Genomic DNA, 25,258 nt, shown 5'->3' on the forward strand with positions numbered 1-25,258 from the left:
AAGTAAAAAAACGTAAAAACTCATGAAATCTGTCATTACCATAGATTATTTTGACGAAGTTCATACTGGCTACGGCGTCTCAAAATGTTAATATTGATTTCCCTCTGAAAAGTCATTTAGGTTAGGCTGCTATTGGGTCAATATAGGGCTGCACAATTAATCAAATATTTATAAAAAATTGCGATACTGATATGTGCCATATCCATATGGCGAGAGGCCGTGATATTTTGAAGGGAGTGGCTCCTAATCCGTCAACATATTTCATATTTCTGGGGCTCTGTATCCATGAGCACGCAAATTCTCGCAGTATTTTGTGGGAATTTGGGACTTTGTCCATTCTCATACTGACACCAGATTAGATACATAGCTAATTAAATCAGAGTTAAATGCCCAAAAGATGATATTCGCAATGTCACTAAGCAAAAAACTAACAGCAATAGCCACTACAATGTCAAAACATGATTGTCATGAGTTCAAAACCATTTGCTTGATTTTGCAGACCCACGACTATGGTGTAGTCATTTGCTAGCGACGCTAACATTAGCAAGCTAGCAAGCGTTAGGTACCTAGCAAAGAGGCACTGAGTTTGAAGGTAGGCCTTGAAATACATCCACAGGTACACCTCCAACTGACTCAAAGGATGTCAATTAGCCTATCAGAAGCTTCTAAAGACATGACATCATTTTCTGGAATTTTCCAAGCTGTTTAAAAGGCACAGTCAACTTGGTGTATGCAAACTTCTGACCCACTGGAATTGTGATACAGTGAATTATAAGTGAAATAATCTGTCTTTAAACAATTGCTGGAAAAATGACTTGTGTCTTGCAAAGTAGATGTCCTAACCGACTCGCCAACACTATAGTTTGTTAACAATACATTTGTGGAGTGGTTGAAAAACAAGTTCTAATGACTCCAACCTAAGTGTATGTAAACTTCTGACTTCAACTGAATGTGAAATACATAATAATAAACATAAGAAATATGATGAGGTTGGTAACTACATAATATACTTACACCAACCTAATACGTACAGTTCAAGTCGGAAGTTTACATACACTAAGTTGACTGTGCCTTTTATAAACCGATTGAAAATTCAAGAAAATGGTGTAATGGCTTTAGAAGCTTCTGATAGGCTAATTGACAATTTGAAGGTGTACCTGTGGATGTATTTCAAGGCCTACCTTCAAACTCAGTGCCCCTTTGCTTGACATCATGGGAAAATCAAAAGAAATCAGCCAAAACCTAAGAAAAAAAAATTGTAGACCTCCACAAGTCTGGTTCATCCTTGGGAGCAATTTCCAAACGCTTCACAAAATAGATGGCATCATGAGGCAGGAAAATTGTGTGGATATATTGAAGCAACATCTCAAGACATCACTCAGGAAGTTAAAGCTTGGTCGCAAATGGGTCTTCCAAATGGACAATGACCCCAAGCATTCTTCCAAAGTTGTGGCAAAATGGCTTAAGGACAACCAAGTCAAGGTATTGGAGTAGCCATCACAAAGCCCTGACCTAAATCGAATACAAAACCTGGCAAACAAAACCTGACTAAGTTACAGCAGTTATTTCAGGGGGAATGGGCCAAAATTCACCCATCTTAATGTGGGAAGCTTGTGGAAGGCTACCCAAAACATTTGACCCAAGCTAAACAATTTAAAGGCAATGCTACTAAATACTAATTGAGTGCATGTAAACTTCTGACCCACTGGGAATGTGATGAAATAAATCACTCTATATACTATTATTCTGACATTTCAGTCTTAAAATAAAGTGGTGTTCCTAACTGATTTAAGACAGATAATTTTTACAAGGATTAAATGTCAGGAATTGTGAAAAACTGAGTTTAAATGTATTTCACTATGGTGTATGTAAACTTCCGACTTCAACTGTATATTTCTCAGAAGAATGTATTTTCTTCAGGATTGCTCTGTTTTTGGCCAGCTTCTCCATGAACTCCTGGCAGGGGAGGTAGAAGTTTGTCTTCACAATAAGCATGGCCTTGATGGTAGGAACAGGGAACCTATTTCTTGCTGCTGTCCATATATCATTCATTTGGGAGAACAATTACTTCCAGGTAAGCACATGACAACTGAAGCTAATCTAGCCAAGTTAGGGTGTGGGATGTCATTTCCTTTGAAGTGGGTAACCACCGTGCTCCATCTCTGACTACGCGGTGTCTCAGATGTTTTCCGTTCTTCAATCGAACTCCCCTTCAGGAACTCTTGCAGGCTAGTAACCTTGTCAAACAATGCATCCACATTGATGGTTGGATCTCTTCACATTGAGGTTGCCTTTTTAAAAGGAGACAATGTAAATATTTTAGATTATCTGTGTGCTTTTCCCATGCTTGCAAGTAGTTCACAGCCGTAGTGAAGAATGATTGGGATGTTTTGAGAAAGCGCTCTTTAGACATGGTTCCATTTCCCTCTAGCTCTCTCAGAAGTCCTCATCACGTCTTGTAGTCGATTTTGCCTCACCGTTTCTCACAATTGCAGCGGACTCCACAGCACAGCGGCCCTAGCCTTCAAGCATCTTGATCGTGTCACTGAATACAATTTGAACACTGAATAAGTTTCCATGGACAAAGGCCAGCCAAAGTTCAGTCAGTGGCTTTTCAAACATTGTTCGCAGGACAACAGGGCATTTGTCTTAAGAAAGAAAAAAGGATTTCAATGGCACATACATTTTCAGCACTCTTTCTAGAGCAGGGAGCATGGACAGCCGGCGAACGTTGCTGTGTCCTAAAATGTTATGGTGCTCCTGGCCAACAAACTCACCTAAGCTCGTCTACTCTGACATGAAAATATCTTTGTGAGCAGGTACTCAACATCATATCCAAAGCTGTTCTGGCCGTGTTATGAATGATGTGTGCAGGACAACCTAAGCCAATCACCTCCCGCTGCAGCACATTTTTGGTATTTGTGTTGTCGGCAGAGTATGTTTTCCAGGTTACATTTTTGGATGACCACACGGACCTCAGCTGCAATTTCCTCTGTTTCTCCTTTCAATTCAACAAAATCAAGCAGTTTTGTTTCCACTGATGTGCTGCCATCATATATCTTACAATATCTGACTACTATTGGCAGCAGCTTTACATGTCCATGACTGGACAGGGACACAAATTTAACCTGGTCTAGGTCCTGTGTTTGCCAAAGAAGGTGCCCATGTTGCTAACACGTTACTCACTATGGCGTCACATTTTGGCCTAACACATGTAAACTTTGACTCATAAAGCTTCCGTGTCAGTTGTGCTGTGCAGTCCATAGATCATTAATTAACTATGATTGTGTAGCATAGTGTGGTATACAAAGAAGGCTCTACCTTCTTGAAGAATGTGGTAACAGAGATCATACCAACACGGCAATCAGAGAGGCTTTATGCTTTTCGTCTGTTGATGTTCTACCACCGCTGTCAAATGAAAGAGGAATTACAAAGGGTGCAGTGAACAACTATCGTCTTGACCTGAGAGTATAAATGGAAATTCTCTCATGTCATAAAAAGTGCATCTCTGTTTCTTGGAAAGAACCATTGTACCTCAGTCTGCTCTTCTTCACTCTCCTTGTCGCTCTTCATACTCTTAACTTTTTATTCTCCTCTTTTCCACACTCGCTTCACTCTTTACTCCCTTAATTTTTCCTTCTCCTTCCTTTCCAATCTTGAATAATAAATAGTACACTATTAGATAAAACAGATTCCCATTGCTTGCCCAATTTTTGTATTTTATCTCAAAAACATTGTTTGGAAAAATAAATTGGCAGGCTCTGTAATTATATCGTTCCTCCTCCATCTTCCTATCCAGTGTTCCTCCTCTCCACTGCTAATGTTATCCATGAACACATTCCTCTACTACCCCCTCCATCATCCCTCTCCACCCACTGGCCCCTCCATACATCCACCCACCCACCCACCCACTAGCCCATCCATCCACCCCTTCCCTCCACAAGCCCCTGCATCCACCCCTTCCCTCCACAAGCCCCTGCATCCACCCCTTCCCTCCACAAGCCCCTGCATCCACCCCTTCCCTCCACAAGCCCCTGCATCCACCCCTTCCCTCCACAAGCCCCTGCATCCACCCCTTCCCTCCACAAGCCCCTGCATCCACCCCTTCCCTCCACAAGCCCCTGCATCCACCCCTTCCCTCCACAAGCCCCTGCATCCACCCCTTCCCTCCACAAGCCCCTGCATCCACCCCTTCCCTCCACAAGCCCCTGCATCCATCCCTTCCCTCCACAAGCCCCTGCATCCATCCACAAGCCCCTGCATCCATCCACAAGCCCCTGCATCCACCCCTTCCCTCCACAAGCCCCTGCATCCACCCCTTCCCTCCACAAGCCCCTGCATCCACCCCTTCCCTCCACAAGCCCCTGCATCCATCCCTTCCCTCCACAAGCCCCTGCATCCATCCACAAGCCCCTGCATCCATCCACAAGCCCCTGCATCCATCCACAAGCCCCTGCATCCATCCCTTCCGTCCACAAGCCCCTGCATTGTTTTTAGCCTAAATAATCAATATTTCAACCGGACAAAAGCGTTGTAAATATAAAAGAAAAACGAGAAAGGCGCACTCTCGGTCGCATAGCAAAGAGCTCTGGGGACATCACAGGGTCCACTCCCTCAATGTGGTCATTCTCCCTAATTTTTCAGAATAACAGCCTGAAACAATGTCTAAAGACTGTTCACAACTAGTGGAAGCCATAGGGAATGAAATCTGGGTCCTATCCCTTTAAAATGGTAGATAGGCTTTCATTGGAAAAACAGCCATTTCTAAATAATGGCACTTCCTGGATGGATTTCGCTCAGGTTTTCACCTACCATATCAGTTCTGTTATACTCAGACATTATTTTAACAGTTTTGGAAACAGTGTTTTCTATCCAAATCTACAAAATATTTGCATATCCTAGCTTCTGGGCCTGAGTAGCAGGCAGTTTACTTAGGCCACGCTTTTCATCCAAAATTCCAAATGCTGCCCCCTATCCTAAAAAAGTTACGCCATTTTGAAACAACTTTGGAAGTATGCTTGGGGCCATTGTCCATTTGGAAGACCCATTTGCAACCAAGGTTTAACTTGCTGACTGATGTCTTGAGATGTTGCTTCAAAATATCCACAATTTTCTTGCCTCATGATGCCATCTATTTTGTGAAGTGCACCAGTCCCTACTTCACCAAAGCACTCCCACAACATGATGCTGCCACCCTCGTGCTTCACAGTTGGGATGGTGTTCTTCGGTTTGCAAGCCTCCCCTTTCTCCTCCAAATACAGTGCCTTGCGAAAGTATTCGGCCCCCTTGAACTTTGCGACCTTTTGCCACATTTCAGGCTTCAAACATAAAGATATAAAACTGTATTTTTTTGTGAAGAATCAACAACAAGTGGGACACAATCATGAAGTGGAACGACATTTATTGGATATTTCAAACTTTTTTAACAAATCAAAAACTGAAAAATTGGGAGTGCAAAATTATTCAGCCCCCTTAAGTTAATACTTTGTAGCGCCACCTTTTGCTGCGATTACAGCTGTAAGTCGCTTGGGGTATGTCTCTATCAGTTTTGCACATCGAGAGACTGAAATTTTTTCCCATTCCTCCTTGCAAAATAGCTTGAGCTCAGTGAGGTTGGATGGAGAGCATTTGTGAACAGCAGTTTTCAGTTCTTTCCACAGATTCTCGATTGGATTCAGGTCTGGACTTTGACTTGGCCATTCTAACACATGGATATGTTTATTTTTGAACCATTCCATTGTAGATTTTGCTTTATGTTTTGGATCATTGTCTTGTTGGAAGACAAATCTCCGTCCCAGTCTCAGGTCTTTTGCAGACTCCATCAGGTTTTCTTCCAGAATGGTCCTGTATTTGGCTCCATCCATCTTCCCATCAATTTTAACCATCTTCCCTGTCCCTGCTGAAGAAAAGCAGGCCCAAACCATGATGCTGCCACCACCATGTTTGACAGTGGGGATGGTGTGTTCAGGGTGTTGCTTTTACGCCAAACATAACGTTTTGCATTGTTGCCAAAAAGTTCAATTTTGGTTTCATCTGACCAGAGCACCTTCTTCCACATGTTTGGTGTGTCTCCTTGGTGGCTTGTGGCAAACTTTAAACAACACTTTTTATGGATATCTTTAAGAAATGGCTTTCTTCTTGCCACTCTTCCATAAAGGCCAGATTTGTGCAATATACGACTGATTGTTGTCCTATGGACAGAGTCTCCCAACTCAGCTGTAGATCTCTGCAGTTCATCCAGAATGATCATGGGCCTCTTGGCTGCATCTCTGATCAGTCTTCTCCTTGTATGAGCTGAAAGTTTAGAGGAACGGCCAGGTCTTGGTAGATTTGCAGTGGTCTGATACTCCTTCCATTTCAAAATTATCGCTTGCACAGTGCTCCTTGGGATGTTTAAAGCTTGGGAAATCTTTTTGTATCCAAATCCGGTTTTAAACTTCTTCACAACAGTATCTCGGACCTGCCTGGTGTGTTCCTTGTTCTTCATGATGCTCTCTGCGCTTTTAACGGACCTCTGAGACTATCACAGTGCAGGTGCATTTATACGGAGACTTGATTACACACAGGTGGATTGTATTTATCATCATTAGTCATTTAGGTCAACATTGGATCATTCAGAGATCCTCACTGAACTTCTGGAGAGAGTTTGCTGCACTGAAAGTAAAGGGGCTGGATAATTTTGCACGGCCAATTTTTCAGTTTTTAATTTGTTAAAAAAGTTTGAAATATCCAATAAATGTCGTTCCACTTCATGATTGTGTCCCACTTGTTGATTCTTCACAAAAAAATACAGTTTTATATCTTTATGTTTGAAGCCTGAAATGTGGCAAAAGGTCGCAAAGTTCAAGGGGGCCGAATACTTTCGCAAGGCACTGTATAACGATGGTCATTATGGCCATAAGGTTCTATTTTTCTTCATCAGACCAGAGGACATCTTCCAAAATGTACAAGCTTTGTCCCCATGTGCAGTTGCAAACCGTAGTCTGGCTTTTTTATGGCGGATTTGGAGCAGTGGCTTCTTCCTTGCTGAGCAGCCTTTCAGGTTATGTCAATATAGGCCTCATTTTAATGTGGATATAGATACATGTGTACCTGTTTCCTCCAGCATCTTCACAAGGTCCTTTGCTGTTGTTCTGGGATTGATTTGCACTACTTGCACAAAAGTAAGTTCATCTCTTGGAGATCTCCTTCCTGAACGGTATGACGTCTGCGTGGTCCCTTGGTGTTTATACTTGCGTACTATTGTTTGTACAGATGAACGTGGTACCTTCAGGCATTTGGAAATTGCTCCCAAGAATGAACCAGACTTGTGGAGGTCTACAATTTTTTTTCTGGGGTCTTGGCTGATTTCTTTTGGTTTTCCCATTATGTCAAGAAAGGAGGCACTGAGTTTTAAGGTAGGCCTTGAAATACATCCACAGGTACACCTCCAATTGACTCAAATTATGTCAATTAGCCTATCAGAAGCCATGACATCATTTTCTGGAATTTTCCGAGCTGTTTAAAGGCACAGTCAACTTTGTGTATGTAAACTTCTGACCCACTGGAATTGTGATACAGTGAATTATAAGTGAAATAATCTGTCTAAACAATTGTTGGAAAAGTTACTTGTCATGCACAAAGTAGATGTCCTAACCAACTTTCCAAAACCATAGTTTGTTAACAAGAAATTTGTGGAGTGGTTGAAAAACAAGTTAATGACTCCAACCTAAGTGTACGTAAACTTCCGACTTCAACTGTACATTGCTCCCTCCACTAGTCACTCCACTAGTCACTCCATCCCTCTCTCCACCCACTAGCCCCTCCCTCCCAAAAACTAGCTACTCCATCCATCTCCCCCACCACTAGCCCCTCCCTCCACTAGCCCATCCATCCCTCCCTCCACTAACCCCTCCACCATCCATCCCTCCCTCCATCCACTAGACCCTCCATCCACCCACCCACTAACCCTTGCATACATCCACCCACCCACTAGCCCCCACCATCCATCCGTCCCTCCCTCCACTAGACCATCCATCCATCCACTAGCCCCTCCCTCCATCCATCCACTAGCCCCTCCCACTACCTACCCATCCCTCCATCCACCACTAGCCCCTCCCCCCACTAGCCCATCCCTCCCTCCACTAACCCCTCCTCCATCCATCCATCCATCCCTCCCTCCATCCACTAGACCATCCATCCACTACCTACCCATCCATCCACTAGCCCCTCCCTCCACTAGCCCCTCCCTCCCTCCACCCACTAGCCCCTTCCTCCCTCCACCCACTAGCCCCTCCCTCCATCCACTAGCCCCTCCCTCCCTCCATCCACTAGCCCCTCCCTCCCTCCACTAGCCCCTCCATCCCTCCACTAGCCCCTCCATCCACTAGCCCCTCCATCCATCCACTAGCCTCCCTCCATCCACTAGCCCCTCCATCCATCCATCCGTCCACTAGCCCCTCCATCCATCCATCCGTCCACTAGCCCCTCCCTCCCTCCATCCACTAGCCCCTCCCTCCCTCCATCCACTAGCCCCTCCCTCCCTCCATCCGTCCACTAGCCCCTCCATCCATCCATCCGTCCACTAGCCCCTCCATCCATCCATCCGTCCACTAGCCCCTCCATCCATCCATCCGTCCACTAGCCCCTCCATCCATCCATCCGTCCACTAGCCCCTCCATCCATCCATCCGTCCACTAGCCACTCCATCCATCCATCCGTCCACTAGCCCCTCCATCCATCCATCCGTCCACTAGCCCCTCCATCCATCCATCCGTCCACTAGCCCCTCCATCCATCCATCCGTCCACTAGCCCCTCCATCCATCCAGCCGTCCACTAGCCCCTCCATCCATCCATCCGTCCACTAGCCCCTCCATCCATCCATCCGTCCACTAGCCCCTCCATCCATCCATCCGTCCACTAGCCACTCCATCCATCCATCCGTCCACTAGCCCCTCCATCCATCCATCCGTCCACTAGCCCCTCCATCCATCCATCCGTCCACTAGCCCCTCCATCCATCCATCCGTCCACTAGCCCCTCCATCCATCCATCCGTCCACTAGCCCCTCCATCCATCCATCCGTCCACTAGCCCCTCCATCCATCCATCCGTCCACTAGCCCCTCCATCCATCCATCCATCCACTAGCCCCTCCATCCATCCATCCACTAGCCCCTCCATCCATCCATCCACTAGCCCCTCCATCCATCCATCCACTACCTACCCATCCCTCCATCCACTAGCCCCTCCATCCATCCATCCACTACCTACCCATCCCTCCATCCACTAGCCCCTCCCACTACCTACCCATCCCTCCATCCACTAGCCCCATAACTCAATCACCGTTACCTCCTCATTTTGTGTGTGCTTTGTAGTCCACCATTCACAGCCCACATTTCACCAACCACTCACATTTTGTCCAAGCCAAGAAATCACATGCACATGGTTTTGTAATGCGAAAACAATTTATCACAGTGTATTCTATCCCTTTTCCAGCAAGCAAGGTCTCCATCTTTCTGTCTATTGTATGAACCCACGCAGTACCCCACCCTGCTTTCACCACTGTAGCGTTGAGACGCTCTTCCAGCACTGACATACGCACAGAACTATGGAAAAAAATAAAATACAACCGCTCCCAAATGCTGTGTGACCACCCACCAATGTGGCCAGTAAGAATAGACATTCTTAACATACATTCTAGCATTTTGCTGGTGGCTGGTGTTGATTTCCCACTCTGTCAGTGTCTGTCATGTAAGGCAGCAATGCTACTCTCTAAAAATAAAACAAACTCACTGTGCAGTTTAGGCTTCATTCAGCTACCTCAGTCCACACAATCTCACAAAATGGGAGCAGTGTGTGTGTACTGTGTTAGAGGTAGTTGCATAGCCCAGCCCGAAACAACAGGGAAACGCCTTTCTTAGCACCCCCTTTATTCTCCTGTGTCATTTAAGATGGACTGCCACACACACACACACACACACACACACACACACACACACACACACACACACACACACGTAACATAGGCAAAGATGTTATTGAGAGACATACACCCCCTCACTTGGACGAAAGCACACACACACACTCGACCATTCAACCCTCAGACCGAAACCAGATTTCCCAGAGGCTTTTTTTCTGCATTAGAAAAGTGATCAAAAGGGGTGGCAAAACAATTTTCTGTGGAAATGTGAAGTTAGTCAGCGGACGTTACACAAGCTGCACGGCAACTACTGCGATGAGCAAGATACAAGACTTCACTCTCACAGTCAAACACAGCCGTGCACATGCGCCGATACTTACAATGTGGGATCCAGGGGACCAAGACAGTGGAGAAGTTTAGCCTCGCACTCCAACGCTCTTAGTTGTTGCTGAAATGTACCCACTATGCGGTTTACTCTGCGCATCTACGTCATATCGCAGAGTCCACCTTTAATACTACTAAAACCAGATATAAACCACGTAGGAAAGATAATGAACCTATAACTTGTTGATTAAAGCGCCAAGACAAAAAACAAAACAGGGGGGGGGGACTTGATTTTTGTTATGTTTGAGTCACTCAGCATAAGAAAATGGCATGAACCATGGCAAAATGTGTAGAATTGTAGGAAACTTGCTTTAAAACGGCAACATTTGGTCTCTGCGGCCAAGAGGGGCTCAAAAATGTACCGTCGGTGACCGCGCCATTGGCCAAGCCCACTGGCCCCGTCACGCCCACCACCTAAGCCCCATTTTGATCCTGAAAAATCCCTGACATGGCTGCCAAGAGGCACTGACTCTGCAGAGGGAATGAACTCTGAGTTCAGCTCTGTGGTCACACACAAATGTACTTTAAAACTGTTCATAGATCCATTTAGAATCTTCCAATACACTGCTTCTTGTCTATAGGCTCCACTCACGTCAACACACACACCCACCGACCCACCCACCAAACCACATTCTGGGTTTGAGTCATTCTGGCCAACACCCAGACACACCCATCTCATGGCATATAATGTACACACACACACACACAACCTTCTGCAGACAGTGCTCATCTTTCCCTGACCAGACCCCTCTGGCCTCAAGCCCAGCCAGTGTGTGAGAGTTAGCAGATGAGGTCCTAAAGGTGAGATGCTGTTCACCCAGTTCATACTAACTGGCCCCATCTCGTATCAACTCTGCCTAACCTGGTTCTAGACCCTACACACTAGGGATGGTTAATCTCATATCACCTCTGCCTAACCTGGTTCTAGACCGTACACACTAGGGATGGTTAATCTCATATCAACTCTGCCTAACCTGGTTCTAGACCCTACACACTAGGGATGGTTAATCGAATATCACCTCTGCCTAACCTGGTTCTAGACCCTACACACTAGGGATGGTTAATCGAATATCAACTCTGCCTAACCTGGTTCTAGACCCTACACACTAGGGATGGTTAATCTCATATCAACTCTGCCTAACCTGGTTCTAGACCCTACACACTAGGGATGGTTAATCTCATATCAACTCTGCCTAACCTGGTTCTAGACCCTACACACTAGGGAAGGTTAATCGAATATCAGGATATACGAAAGGCGTTAGTATTCGATTACTTGATGTGTTCAGTTTGAAAAAAAAAAAATGGTATGCCTATTTTAACAATGAAAAAGCCTTGTCTAAATGTAATTATACTTGACATTGGCATGACATTTGAGATTCTTAATTTTACTTATAAAACAAACTTTTGAATATAGTGTTTCCAGAGGTGCGCTGCGCATATAGCCCTCCAGGCTACCCTGACAGTATGCAATTTTCCCCATTTCAAATAGCAATTACAGGTGAGTTTCCAAAAGACATGTAACAGAGCAATGTAGAACAGCCACCATAAAACCCCTTTGTAACAGAATCAGGTCTATCAGGGCGAAAATCAGACTTCTCTTTCGCTGTTGACAACTTGCCGAAGGAAAGCACACTGTCCGCCATGTGCATGTGTGTCATTCTGACTGTTTTTTAAAAATGTATTATTATTATTTTTTTTTTAGAATGACAATTCCCATCTTAATATATATTTTTTTTGCATAGAAAGTCTTGGGTGGACCACCTAAGTGTTTATTCGGGCCGCCTATGTGGAAAAAAAAGATTGTGGAAACAAGGGAGAATCTAAAACTCTAAAAATTATGCAGTTGATTATTTCTGTCATTGATTTTGTTATAATTTAACCTTTAACTACGCAACTCAGTTAAGAACAAATTCTTATTTATAATGACGGCGTCGCCCGGCCAAACCTTAACGATGGTGGGCCAATTGTGTGCCGCCGCCCTATGAGACTCCCAATCACCGAATTGCACGAAATGTGCTTTAAAAAAGCAAAATGTCACTGTGGACAACAGGAGCCTGTACATTTTTGGGTTGACAGCCTCACCATTGGCCACGCCCTTGACACACCCTGCTGACAGCAGGAATGTCCACAAGAGTTGTTGCCGGAGATTGTAATGTTAATTTCTCTATTATAAGCCGCCTCTAATGTCGTTTTAGAGAATTTGGAAGTACGTCCAACCGGCCTCACAACCGCAGACCACGTGTCACCACGCCAGCCTGGGACCTCCACATCCGGATTCTTCACCTGCGGGATGGTCTGAGACAAGCCACCCAGACAGCTGATGAAACTGGGTTTGCAAAATTGAAGAATCTTTGCACAAACTTCCAGAAACAGTCTCACCGGGGTCTTCACCAGACTGTAGTTCGGCATCGTAACAGGGAAAATGCTCACTGGCACGCTGGAGAAGTGGCAGACGTGTGGGTGAGCGGTTTGCTGATGTCAACGGTGTGAGCAGAGTGACCCATGGTGGCGGCCGGGGTGGGCAGGCAAACGCTACAGACAACCAACACATTTGATCTATGGCATTTTGAATGCAGAGATACCGTGATAAGATCCCGAGGCCCATTATCGTGCCATTCATCTGCCACTGTCGCCTCATGTTTCAGCATGATAACGCACAGCCCCATGTCACAAGGATTTGTACACAATTCCTGGAAGGTGAAAATGGCCTGCTTACTCAGATATACCACCCATTGAGCATGTTTGGGATGCTCTGGATGGACTTGTATGACAGCGTGTCGCAGTTCCCGCCAATATCACGCAACTCCGCACAGCCATTGAAGAGTGGGACAACATTCCACAGGCCAAAATCTAGTCTGATCAACTCGATGCGAAGGAGATGTGTCGCGCTGCATGAGGCAAATTTTATTTTACCTTTATTTAACTAGGCAAGACAGTTAAGAACAAATTCTTATTTTCAATGACGGCCTAGGAACAGTGGGTTAACTGCCTGTTCTGGGGCAGAACGACAGATTTGTACCTTGTCAGCTCGGGGATATGAACTTGCAACCTTTCACACCAGATACTGACTGGTTTTCTGATCCATGGCCCCACCTTTTTTTTTTAAGGTATCCGTGACCAACATATGTATAAATGTATTAGATTTGGGCCTAATGACTGATTTCCCTATATGAACTGTAACTCAGTAAAATCCATGTAATTGTTGAATGTTGCATTGATATTTTTATTCAGTATACATTTGACCGTCGTGCTTATCGGTCTATTTGCATAATAAGTGGAATTAAATTGCAGTGTGTGTATTCATTAGTCATCATATAGCCTGGTGGTTAGAGCATTGGACCAGTAACCGAAAGGTTGTTTGAACAAATCACCGAGCTGACAAGGTAAAAATCTGTTGTTCTGCCCCTGAACAAGGACGTTAACCCACTGTTCCTCGGTCGTCATTGTAAATAAGAATTTGTTCTTAACTGACTTGCATAGTTAAAAAAAAGGTACAATAAAAAATGACTTATACAACTATAACACGCGCAAATCATACACAGCCCCCTTTTGCGCAGGATTTCTCCTGCAGCTGCTCAGCTGATTGGCTGCTGGACTAAAACATGCTTTTATAAGCCCATTTATTGAGCAACAATTGTAAATGCAAACATGTTTAAAAACAGTTGTGTTGCATGATTAAAAATAGTTACTATTTTCATTTCTCAACTGGAAGGCTAATTGAAGCGCACCTCCCATTCAAGTGCTGTCAACAGGCTCTCGGCGCATCACCATCACTTTACAAAAGCCTACTTAATGATCTGAAACCTGCATGTTTTAATACATATTACGAGGCATGTCTTACCTTGCTTCAAATTAGCCTATAGGCAAATACGACCATGGAAACACGGAGGCAATTATTTTATAAGGACTTCATAGTCGGCGTGTGAGTTTCAAGTTTGGGGAAGCTTACAATTTATCCTACCATGTCTACTGATCTGCATGCCAGTTATATTCTATATGTACATTTTCATGGAACAGTTATTTCATTAATAACTTATTTCAAAATAATTGTCATGTGGTTAATACACTGATCACCAGCCTCTGCCATATGGACATATTGATACACCGTGATCACCAGCCTCTGCCATATGGACACATTGATACACCGTGATCTATTGGCGGCTAAAACGAGCGCATGAAACTCGGCCTATATGCCAAAAACTTCCATTGTCAACAACACCGACAAAAAGTAGAAAATGATCAATTCAGGTCCTTTCAAATGTAATTCATCTCAACTCAGCCTGTCTGCCTCACTTTCTATGTCTTGAGCTGCTCTTTTTTATCAATTCCCCATTACATACGTTTACCACCAGTGACAAATGTAATGTGGAATTGATCAAAATAATAAACAAAAGGGAAAACAATTCACACAACGAAACGATGAATGTGCAAGAATTGACAGGAGACAGCTGAGCCGTTCTGGCGAGAAACGCACCTATATCTTCGCCACACCCCTCTCCTCGTCTCAATTTTTTATTATACTCAAGACACATCTTCGCACATATTTCAGATGTTTTCCACTGATGGCTGTAACTCAATAATCAGCAAGGCCTATTGCCACGTGCTCTGGCCAAATTACACAATTCCCAAATAGGCATAGGTCTACAAGCTTGTGATTTTAAACAATCCACAGCTACAGTGGGGCAAAAAAAGTATTTCGTCAGCCACCAATTGTGCAAGTTCTCCCACTTAAAAAGATGAGGCCTGTAATCTTCATCATAGGTACACTTCAACTATGACAGACAAAATGAGAAAAAAAATCCAGAAAATCACATTGTAGGATTTTTTATGAATTTATTTGCAAATTATGGTGGAAAATAATGTTTACACCTTTTTTTTTAAAAACACAATATGTCCGCCTTTGTACGTATACGCAGTATGGGCACACTCATTCAAGGGATTTTCTTTTTTACACTTGGTAGAATAATAGAGAAGAAATAAAAACTATGAAATAACATATGGAATCATGTAGTAGCCAAAAAAGTAATTTACAAATATATTTTATATTTCAGATTCTTCAAATAGCCACCCTTTGCCTTGATGACAACTTTGCACACTCGGCATTCTCTCAACCAGCTTCATGAGATAGTCACCTGGAATGCATTTCAATAAACAGGTGTGTGAAATGTCTTTCCTCAAAGTGTTTGAGTCAATGAGTTCCGTTGTGACATGATCGGTGTGGTATACAGAAGATAGCCCTATTTGGTAAAAGACCAAGTCCATATTATGGCAAGGACAGCTTAAATAAGCAAACAGATATGAAGGTCAGTCAATCTGAAAAATACCTAGAATTTTGAAAGTTTCTCCAACTGCTATGATGAAACTGGCTCTCATGAGGATCACCACGGGAAAGGAAGACCCAGAGGTACCTCTGCTACAGAGCATAAGTTCATTAGAGTTATTTGCAGCCCAAATAAATGCTTCAAAGTTCAACAGTTCAGAATAGACTGCTTGAATCAGGCCTTCATGGTCAAAATGCTGCAAAGAAACCACTACTAAAGGACACCAGTAAAAAGAAGGGACTTGCCAAGAAACACAAGCAATGGACATTAGACTGGTGGAAATCTGTCCTTTGGTCTGATGAGTCCAACCGCCGTGTCTTTGTGAGACACAGAGTAGGTGAACGAATGATCTCCACATGTGGTTCCCACCGTGAAGCATGGAGAAGGTGTGATGGTGCTTTGCTGGTAACACTGTCAGTGATTTATAGGACAATGACCCAACACACCTCCAGGCTGTGTAAGGTATATTTGACCAAGAGGGAGAGTGATGGAGTGCTGCATCAGATGACCTGGCCTCCACAATCACTCGACTTCAACCCAATTGAGATGGTTTGGGATGATTTGGACCTCAGAGTGAAGGGAAAGCAGGAAACAAGTGCTCAGCATATGTGGGAACTCCTTCAAGACTGGTTGAGAGATTTCCAAGACTGTGCAAAGCTGTCATCAAGGCAAAGGGTGTCTACTTTGAAGAATCTCAAATGTATTTTGATTTGTTTAACATTTTTTTTTAGTAACTACATGATTCCATCTGTTTTGTTTTGATGTCTTCACTATAATTCCCCAATGTAGAAAAGAGTAAAAAAAAAAAAAGAATAACCCTGGAATGAGTAGGTGTGTCCAAACTGTTGACTGGTTCATCTTACTCTCAGAATGGGTGGAAACCTATCCAGTCGAATTAGATCTTACAGCCCAGCACCAACACACCTGATTCAGCTAACCGAGATCTTGATGGGAGTTGATTAGTGGAACCAATCATGTCTGTTAATGCTGGTCTGGAACTAATACCTGCACACACTGTATCTCTACAGGACCAGGTGAGAAGATAAGTGTCTGTTCAGAGTCTAACATTTTGGTTTCAGAACATTTGGTTACATTCGGCCTGAACACGACCCTGTACTGAACCTTTCATCCTCTCACTCCATTTCCCTGCCTTGTCTCTTCTCGCTATATTCTCCATCTTAGTTCCAGTAGTGATAAAGAGAGGGCTGTGTCAATGCTAAACGTCTGTCCAAGTTCACATAACAGTCATCCACCCAAGAGTCACTGCATATTTCTTGTGTTTTTATCTTATTTAACTCTGCATCATTAGGAAAGAGCTTGTAAGTAAGCATTTCACTGTAAGGTCTACCTACACCTGTTGTATTCACTGCATGTGACAAATACATTATTTGAATCACTACTCTGTGTATATCTTTATATACCTGAAGAATTGATAGGGGGTCAGAGTCTAGGTGACTTTACACAATCTGGGTCAGCAGGTGACAGACCTCGCCCACTGCCCCTGTCAAGGGTCACCCCAGAATGCCACACACACCCCACCTGGCCCACTGCTACACCGACGCCAAACCACAGAGGCCCTGCTCTAGCTGTGCAGTAGCAGGGGTTTGTAGCATGGTGAATGGACCAGTCCTGGGTTAAGATTCTACCATTGGTGGGTGAAACTATAAAGCTACATTTATGGTAGTATTCTAAATCACCCAGACTGGCCATCACAGACCACTAGCATTGATTTAGTTAACTAGTTGGATAGTTATCTAACTGTAGTCAATGGTTAACGTTAGTTAGCCAAATGCCAGTATGTGTCGGAGTTAAAAAATATGCGATGCTAATTTAACGCAGCAAAATGTGGAGTGGGGGAGGCGATTATATAATTAACTGTGCTAATAATATTACATTTGATCCGATTAGGTTAAACGCGTTAAACACAACTGCCAACAAACCAAACGATACAGTTAACTGGCAAGGTGTCACCTGCAAAATAGGTGGCTAACGTTAGTTCCTCTAAATTGTTGGCAAAACAATGACATTTCCCAGCCCACGCACGGAATTGGAAAACAATTGATGCACCTTTTAGACGACGTTGACAGTCAAACGCACGTAGCCAAAAGCAGCTAACGTGCAAGCTAATGTTAGCTGCTACCCAAACTAACGTTACACAACAGCATGCGAGAATCAATAGAGTAGCTATCTCTGCGATAACGTCAGATAGCAAAATGCTAATAGGCCATGCTAGGCTAACGTTAGCAAGCTAACCAACAACGATTGCTCCACCAGCTAAACCTCTTCACTTATACTTACGTTTCCAACTGTAAAACGAATGTAGATGTTTTTGAGGTCCCTGTGTAGTGGGTATTTTCGTGGTGATGTGTCGAGCTAGCTGACGTTCTTGTTGTGTTTCCTTATTTGACAAAACAAAATCGGCGAGTTTGGCCTCAGATGAGTGGCGATAATTCCTTTCTCGGCGGTTCCCTGTTCGGATGGCGTAGGTTTTTACGCATGTTTGATACTAACTAAGTTTGTCACATCAAGCGAAAAAAAATATATATTCTGTACGTTTCTACACAAATATGGGCAGTCAGTAATAGTTAGCTAGCTATAATAGACAACACAGACGAATCTCGCACTTTCGTCCTTTGGGTGCTGAACAAGAGGAGGTGCTATTTTCGATATTCGTTCGCTGATTGGTCAAAAATTCTCGAGGACGCTAACACTGATTTGTTGAAATCACTCTCAATCAGTTCTGCCCCCCCCGTTCAAATCTGCCGTTTCATTGGTTGTTGTGTGTTCCTCTAACATTCTGACGTTTCGCAAAGTTGCGCTCGTTTTCCCCGATGGCGTGTCCTGAGATCCGCAGATGAGTTTAGGGGTCAGTTACAACAAAACATTAGTTTTTAGTTAAACGAGATTAACAAATGTATAATAAAAAAACACACAACTCCACACTACAAATTCTCCAGTGTTAAAAAAACCACTAAATTAAAACTGAGAGTGCTAAATCAACACAAAGTGTGGAGCCTGTGGACCCATAGATACCGAAACAGTGTTAAATGAACATACTGCTTAGTGTAAAGCCTTATTCAAATACTTCCCAGAATGCCTTGCCTTTGTGGACCCAAGAAGAGTAGCTGTTGCATGTGCAGCAGCTAATGGGATCCTAGTAAACTACATTTCCCGGCATTTGGAGTAAATTGTAGTTACCACGGTTTCCACTAGACAGCACAGCCACAAAGTCAAACTTGCATATGTCGTAAAAAAAACGGGGGAAAAAACGAGGTTAGTGTTAAGCATAAGGTTAGAAGCGTGGTTAAGATTATGGTTAACACTAGGGTTAGGTTTAAAATCACATTTTAAGAAGATTCAAGAAGATTTTAGAAGATTTTAAGAAGAACTGTAGAAATAGGTGGGGGTTGTTTATGGCTTTGTGTCTGTGGTAGTTAGTGACGACCACTTACTGTATTTGTTAGTGACAGAGCCATGGTTATTACATTAATTCATTTTCAGTCCTATGAACTTCACCAAGTGAGATCCCAAGCGAAAATGTTATCATAAAAATATATGTTTAACACAATAACATCTGAATTTCATGAGGCCTTATTTTGAGGGCCTAGTTTTTCTTTATGTATTTAACTAGTAAAGTCTGTTATGAACTAATTATTATTTACAATGACAGCCTACCCCAGCCAAACCCTAACAATTGTGCACCACCCTATGGGACTCCCAATCACAGCCAGTTGTGATACAGGAAATCAAACTAGGGTATGTAGTGATGCCTCGAGCACTGAGATGCAGTACCTTAGACCACCTGCGCCATTCTAATCCAGAGGCCTGAAACGCATAAATATCACTTTGAACCAAAACCACACCCATCGTTATCATATTTCCCAGCATGCTCTATTGCAGGTAGATTTTTTGAATTGTTTGTTTCAATAGCTATGTTAAATCCTGTCTAATATCTAATTAATCTTACGTTACTCAAATATAAATTACAACAATTTTCTAAACTAATTCAATATGTTACTGGGATTTATGTTACTGAAATGTTTGTTCCAGTTCAGATGCTTTACGTAGGCTCATCACTGAGTCTTGCGGCCGGAGGGGGTTTGAATATGGAGGATGAGGACAGGAGGTTGATACGCGTCAAGTACAAAAGTGGAAATTCGCAGCTTGTAAGATAGCAGAAAAGTTGAAGAAACAAGAAAAACCTGTGACAAGAGAAGTTATTGAGAAAGAGAAGCAAAAAAAAAACGAAATTGCGCTACAGCAGTTCGGATGTTGAAACTGACAAGAGGAAGGTGGTGGCAGGTTGGAGGGAACAAGGAAAAAACCTCAGCAAATCAAATGTATTTATAAAGCCCTTTTTACGTCAGTAGATGTCACAAAGTGCTTATACAGAAAGAGTTGTTGGGTGTCAAGTACAAAAATGGAAATCCGTACTTTAGTAGCTCAGAGAATGAATCTGATGAAAGTGACATAGAGTTTGAAGGAGTTGAAGAGAGAGAGGTTGACATTTTTTTATGGAGGAACAAATTCGGATTCGGAGCAGCAAGGTGTGGAGGTTGATATCTTTGTCAAGATGGGACGAAACGAAAGGATGGCAAAGATGATTTTGGCCCAGTGGGAGTGAGATTCTGGGGAGAAAATGTTTCCTTGCCTTCTGACTGGTCCTTATCTGGTGTCCTGTTGGGTGGGGACTGTTGGGGACTGTTGAGTCAATGAAAGTACCTCGAAGTGGACTCAGTATTATACACTGCTCAAAAAAATAAAGGGAACACTAAAATAACACATCCTAGATCTGAATGAATGAAACATTCTTATTAAATACTTTTTTCTTTACATAGTTGAATGTGCTGACAACAAAATCACACAAAAATGATCAATGGAAATCAAATTTATCAACCCATGGAGGTCTGGATTTGGAGTCACTCAAAATTAAAGTGTAAAACCACACTACAGGCTGATCCAACTTTGATGTAATGTCCTTAAAACAAGTCAAAATGAGGCTCAGTAGTGTGTGTGGCCTCCACGTGCCTGTATGACCTCCCTACAACGCCTGGGCATGCTCCTGATGAGGTGGCGGATGGTCTCCTGAGGGATCTCCTCCCAGACCTGGACTAAAGCATCCGCCAACTCCTGGACAGTCTGTGGTGCAATGTGGCGTTGGTGGATGGAGCGAGACATGATATCCCAGATGTGCTCAATTGGATTCAGGTCTGGGGAACAGGCGGGCCAGTCCCTAGCATCAATGCCTTCCACTTGCAGGAACTGCTGACACACTCCAGCCACATGAGGTCTAGCATTGTCTTGCATTAGGAGGAACCCAGGGCCAACCGCACCAGAATATGGTCTCACAAGGGGTCTGAGGATCTCATCTCGGTACCTAATGGCAGTCAGGCTACCTCTGGCGAGCACATGAAGGGCTGTGCGGCCCCCCAAAGAAATGCCACCCCACACCATGACTGACCCACCGCCAAACCGGTCATGCTGGAGGATGTTGCAGGCAGCAGAACATTCTCCACGGCGTCTCCAGACTCTGTCACGTCTGTCACATGTGCTCAGTGTGAACCTGCTTTCATCTGTGAAGAGCACAGGGCGCCAGTGGCGAATTTGCCAATCTTGGTATTCTCTGGCAAATGCCAAACGTCCTGCACGGTGTTGGGCTGTAAGCACAACCCCCACCTGTGGACGTCGGGCCCTCATACCACCCTCATGGAGTCTGTTTCTGACCGTTTGAGCAGACACATGCACATTTGTGGCCTGCTGGAGGTAATTTTGCAGGGCTCTGGCAGTGCTCCTCTTTGCACAAAGGCGGAGGTAGCGCTCCTGCTGCTGGGTTGTTGCCCTCCTACGGCCTCCTCCACGTCTCCTGATGTACTGGCCTGTCTCCTGGTAGCGCCTCAATTACGCTGACAGACACAGCAAACCTTCTTGCCACAGCAGGCATTGATGAGCTGCACTACCTGAGCCACTTGTGTGGGTTGTAGACTCCGTCTCATGCTACCATTAGAGTGAAAGCACCGCCAGCATTCAAAAGTGACCAAAACATCAGCCAGGAAGCATAGGAACTGAGAAGTGGTCTGTGGTCACCACCTGCAGAACCACTCCTTTATTGGGGGTGTCTTGCTAATTGTCTATAATTTCCACCTGTTGTCTATTCCATTTGCACAACAGCATGTGAAATGTATTGTCAATCAGTGTTGCTTCCTAAGTGGACAGTTTGAGTTCACAGAAGTGTGATTGACTTGGAGTTACATGGTGTTGTTTAAGTGTTCCCTTTATTCTTTTTGAGCAGTGTATTTTGCTTTCCTTCCATCCAGAGAGAGCGGGCGCTCCTTAACTGTGACTTGCTTTGCTCTCCGGAGCAGGGCGCCGTTGAAGGGAATGATAACTGGGGTGATGGTAAGTGTTGGAGAGGATCAACCGAAATTGATGATTTTGTTACGTTACAGCCTAATTTAAAACTTTTTTATTTTGCATTTATTTAACTTGGCAAGTCAGTTCACTGACTTATGGTACTTATGGTACTGTAAGCTGCTGTTGTATTTGGCACATGTGGCAAATAAAATTTGATTTGATGGACTTACTTACAATGACGGCTTACCCCTAATTTCAGGAAGTTATCAGAATTTTGCAGCCCTACCTGTAAATCACATTATGCTGAGGAGACTACCGAATGCGTTTAAACTGGAACCTTTATTCAGTAACTGGTGCAAAAATTCAAACTAACTGATTGGATTAGTATATACAACTCTATGTTATTTATATTTGTGTAGCATAAGATTAATCTATCAATCAATGCACAAACATAGATATTAAAACAAACATTTCAAAAAATCAACCTGCATTATAGCATGCTGGGAAATATGACAATGATGGCCGTGATTTTGGTTCAGCGTGATGTGTCTGAGTTTCAGACCCCTGTATTAGGGTAAAAGTAGGCCTTATGAAATACTTATGGTACTGTGTTAAATATACATGTTTTATTATAAGATGTTTGCTTAGGATCTCACTTGGGGAACTCCATAGGACTGAAAATGAATGAAAGCAATAACCATGTGTCTGTTACCAGTGGAGGCTGGTGGGATGAGCTATAGGAGGAGGAGCTCATTGTAATGTCTGGAATGGAATATATGGAATGGTATCAAACATGTAAAACCAACTCCAATATTTTCTCTCGCCAGCTTCCTCTGTCCATCACTAACAAAAAAAGTAATGGGTGGTAACTCTACAATTTACTCGAAAGGCAAGGCACTCTGGGAAATATTTAAATAAGGCCTTACTCTAAGCAGTGTGTTAATTTAACACTGTTCCGATGTCTATATGGGTCCACAGACAACACTTTCAGTGTTGATTTAATACTCTGTGTTAAGTTTGTTTTTTTTTAACACAGGAGAATTTGCTGTGCACCCTAAACCTAACCCCTAAGCTTAAAATAGCCTTTATCCTCATGGGGATGTGAGAAATGTCCCCACAAGGCAGAATTTTCCTTGTCTTACTATCCTTGTGGGGACTTTTGGGGATTTTAGGTCCTCACAAGGATAGTAGAACCAACCCACACACACAAATCAAATCAAACTTTTTGTCACATGCGCCGAATACAACAAGTGTAGACTTTACCTTGAAATGCTTACTTACAATCCCTTAACCAGTGTGCGGGGGTGCAGGTTAGTTGAGGTAATTTGTACATGTAGGTAGGGGTGAAGTGCCTTTTGGTCCTAGACTTGGCGCTCCGGTACCACTTGCCGTGCGGTAGCAGAGAAAACAGTCTATGACTTCGGTGACTGGAGTCTCTGACAATTTTATGGTCTTTCCTCTGACACTACCTAGTATATAGGTCCGTCCTGGATGGCAGGAAGCTTGGCCCCAGTGATGAACTGGGCCATACGCACTACCCTCTGTAGCGCCTTACGGTCAGATGCCGAGCAGTTGCCATACCAGGCGGTGATGCAACCAGGATGTTCTCGATGGTGCAGCTGTATGATAGGCAGTGCAGATAGACAGTCTGAGGTCTTTAGGATTAATATCAGAGATTACCCCTCCGTGTAAGACTCAGGGGAGCTTGTTGTCATGTAGTGTTTCTTGGTGTTTTCCAGCAGGATTAATATCAGTGTTATTATGAACAACTCATCAGATACCACAGCAGCTTTTGCCGAGGCCAACAAGCATTGTGACACACAGCCACAGGCCAGTGTGGAGTGGGTATTTCATTTGCTGAAATGTAGGATTATCATTGATAGAATTCAATCATTCTTCTCTGATCTCAGGATGTTCAATCTCAGTTTACCCCCCAAACAGACACAGACAAACACACACACACACAAGCTCCGGGTCAGCTGTGGGGTTAGGGGTGTGTGTGTATGTCTGTACAGTGCATTCGGAAAGTATTCAGGCTCATTTTGTAACGTTACGTCCTTATTCTAAATTGGATTAAATAGTTTTTTCCCCCTCGTCAATCTACACACAATACCCCATAATGACAAAGAAAAAACTGAAATATCTCTTTTTAATAAGTATTCCAACCTTTTACGAAGGACTCTGTTGAAGCACCTTTAGCAGCAATTAGATCCTCGAGTTTCCTTGTGAATGACGATACAAGCTTGGTAAACCTGTACTTGGGGAGTTTCTCCCACTCTGCAGATCCTCTCAAGCTCGGTCAGGTTGGATGGGGAGCGTTGCTGCACAGCTATGTTGAGGTCTCTCTAGAGATGTTCAATCGGGTTCAAGTTCGGGCTCTGGCTGGGCCACTCAAGGACATTGTCCAGAAGCCGTTCCTGTGTTTTCTTGGTTCTAGAAACATCTCAAGATGATCAATGGAAACAAGATGCATCTGAGCTCAATTTCGAGTCTCATAGCAAAGGGTCTGAAATCTTGTGTAAATAAGGGATTTCTTTTTTTTCTTTAATATATTTGTAAACATTTCTAAAAACCAGTTTTTGCTTTGTCATTATGGGGTATTGTGTGTAGACTGCTGAGGAAAAGGTTTTATGTAATCCATTTTAGAGTAAGGCTGTAACGTAACAAAATGTGGAACAAGTCGAGGGGTATGAATACTTTCTGATGGCACCGTATGCATTTATGTATGTAAGTACAGTACCAGGCAAAAGTTTTAGAACACCTACTCATTCAAGATTATTTATTTATTTTTTACTATTTTCTACATTGTTGAATTAATAGTGAAGACATGCCAATATTGTGCAAAGCTGTCATCAAGGCAAAGGGTGGCTACTTGGAAGAAAGTCAAATATAACATATATTTTGATTTGTTAACACTTTTTTTGGTTACTACATGATTCCATATGTGTTATTTCATAGTTTTGATGTCTTCCCTATTATTCTACACTGTAGAAAATAGTACAAATAAAGAAAACCCCTTGAATGAGCAGGTGTGGGGGGGTAGCGATGTGCTGCCCTCTGGTGGAGAAGAACAGGTTTGCATTGTTATGATTATGAAACACGCGTTTCTTTTTTTTCTTTTTATTTATTTAACCTTCATTTAACTAGGCAAGTTATACTTTCATTACGACAGAATTATTTATTCACAATGGGAAAAAATCCCTAACTTCCGCAGCAGTAAATCAATGTTTCCTTTTTACCTTAAAGTAATATATTTCCAACCGGTAGAGAGACCATCTACAACTCTCAGTTGCAACAATCCTA

General features: G+C 43.4%; 1 protein-coding gene across 2 annotated transcripts in view; it reads right to left on the minus strand.

Annotated features, from left to right (window-relative positions):
* LOC110491385 (protein phosphatase 1B) overlaps positions 1 to 18,678 on the minus strand; it is a 28,103-nt gene extending 9,425 nt beyond the window's left edge. The window contains exon 1 of one of the 2 annotated variants that reach the window (XM_021564788.3): positions 17,903 to 18,678. The gene's annotated coding sequence lies outside the window, so the exon portion shown is untranslated. The remainder of the gene's footprint in view (positions 1 to 17,902) is intronic. The other variant, XM_021564789.3, reaches the window with a different exon arrangement.
* Positions 18,679 to 25,258: the final 6,580 nt, after the last annotated feature.

This window comes from Oncorhynchus mykiss, chromosome 16 (assembly GCF_057628025.1).
Source record: "Oncorhynchus mykiss isolate SJ-2025 chromosome 16, ASM5762802v1, whole genome shotgun sequence".
In the NCBI taxonomy this organism is placed as follows: Eukaryota; Metazoa; Chordata; class Actinopteri; order Salmoniformes; family Salmonidae; genus Oncorhynchus; species Oncorhynchus mykiss.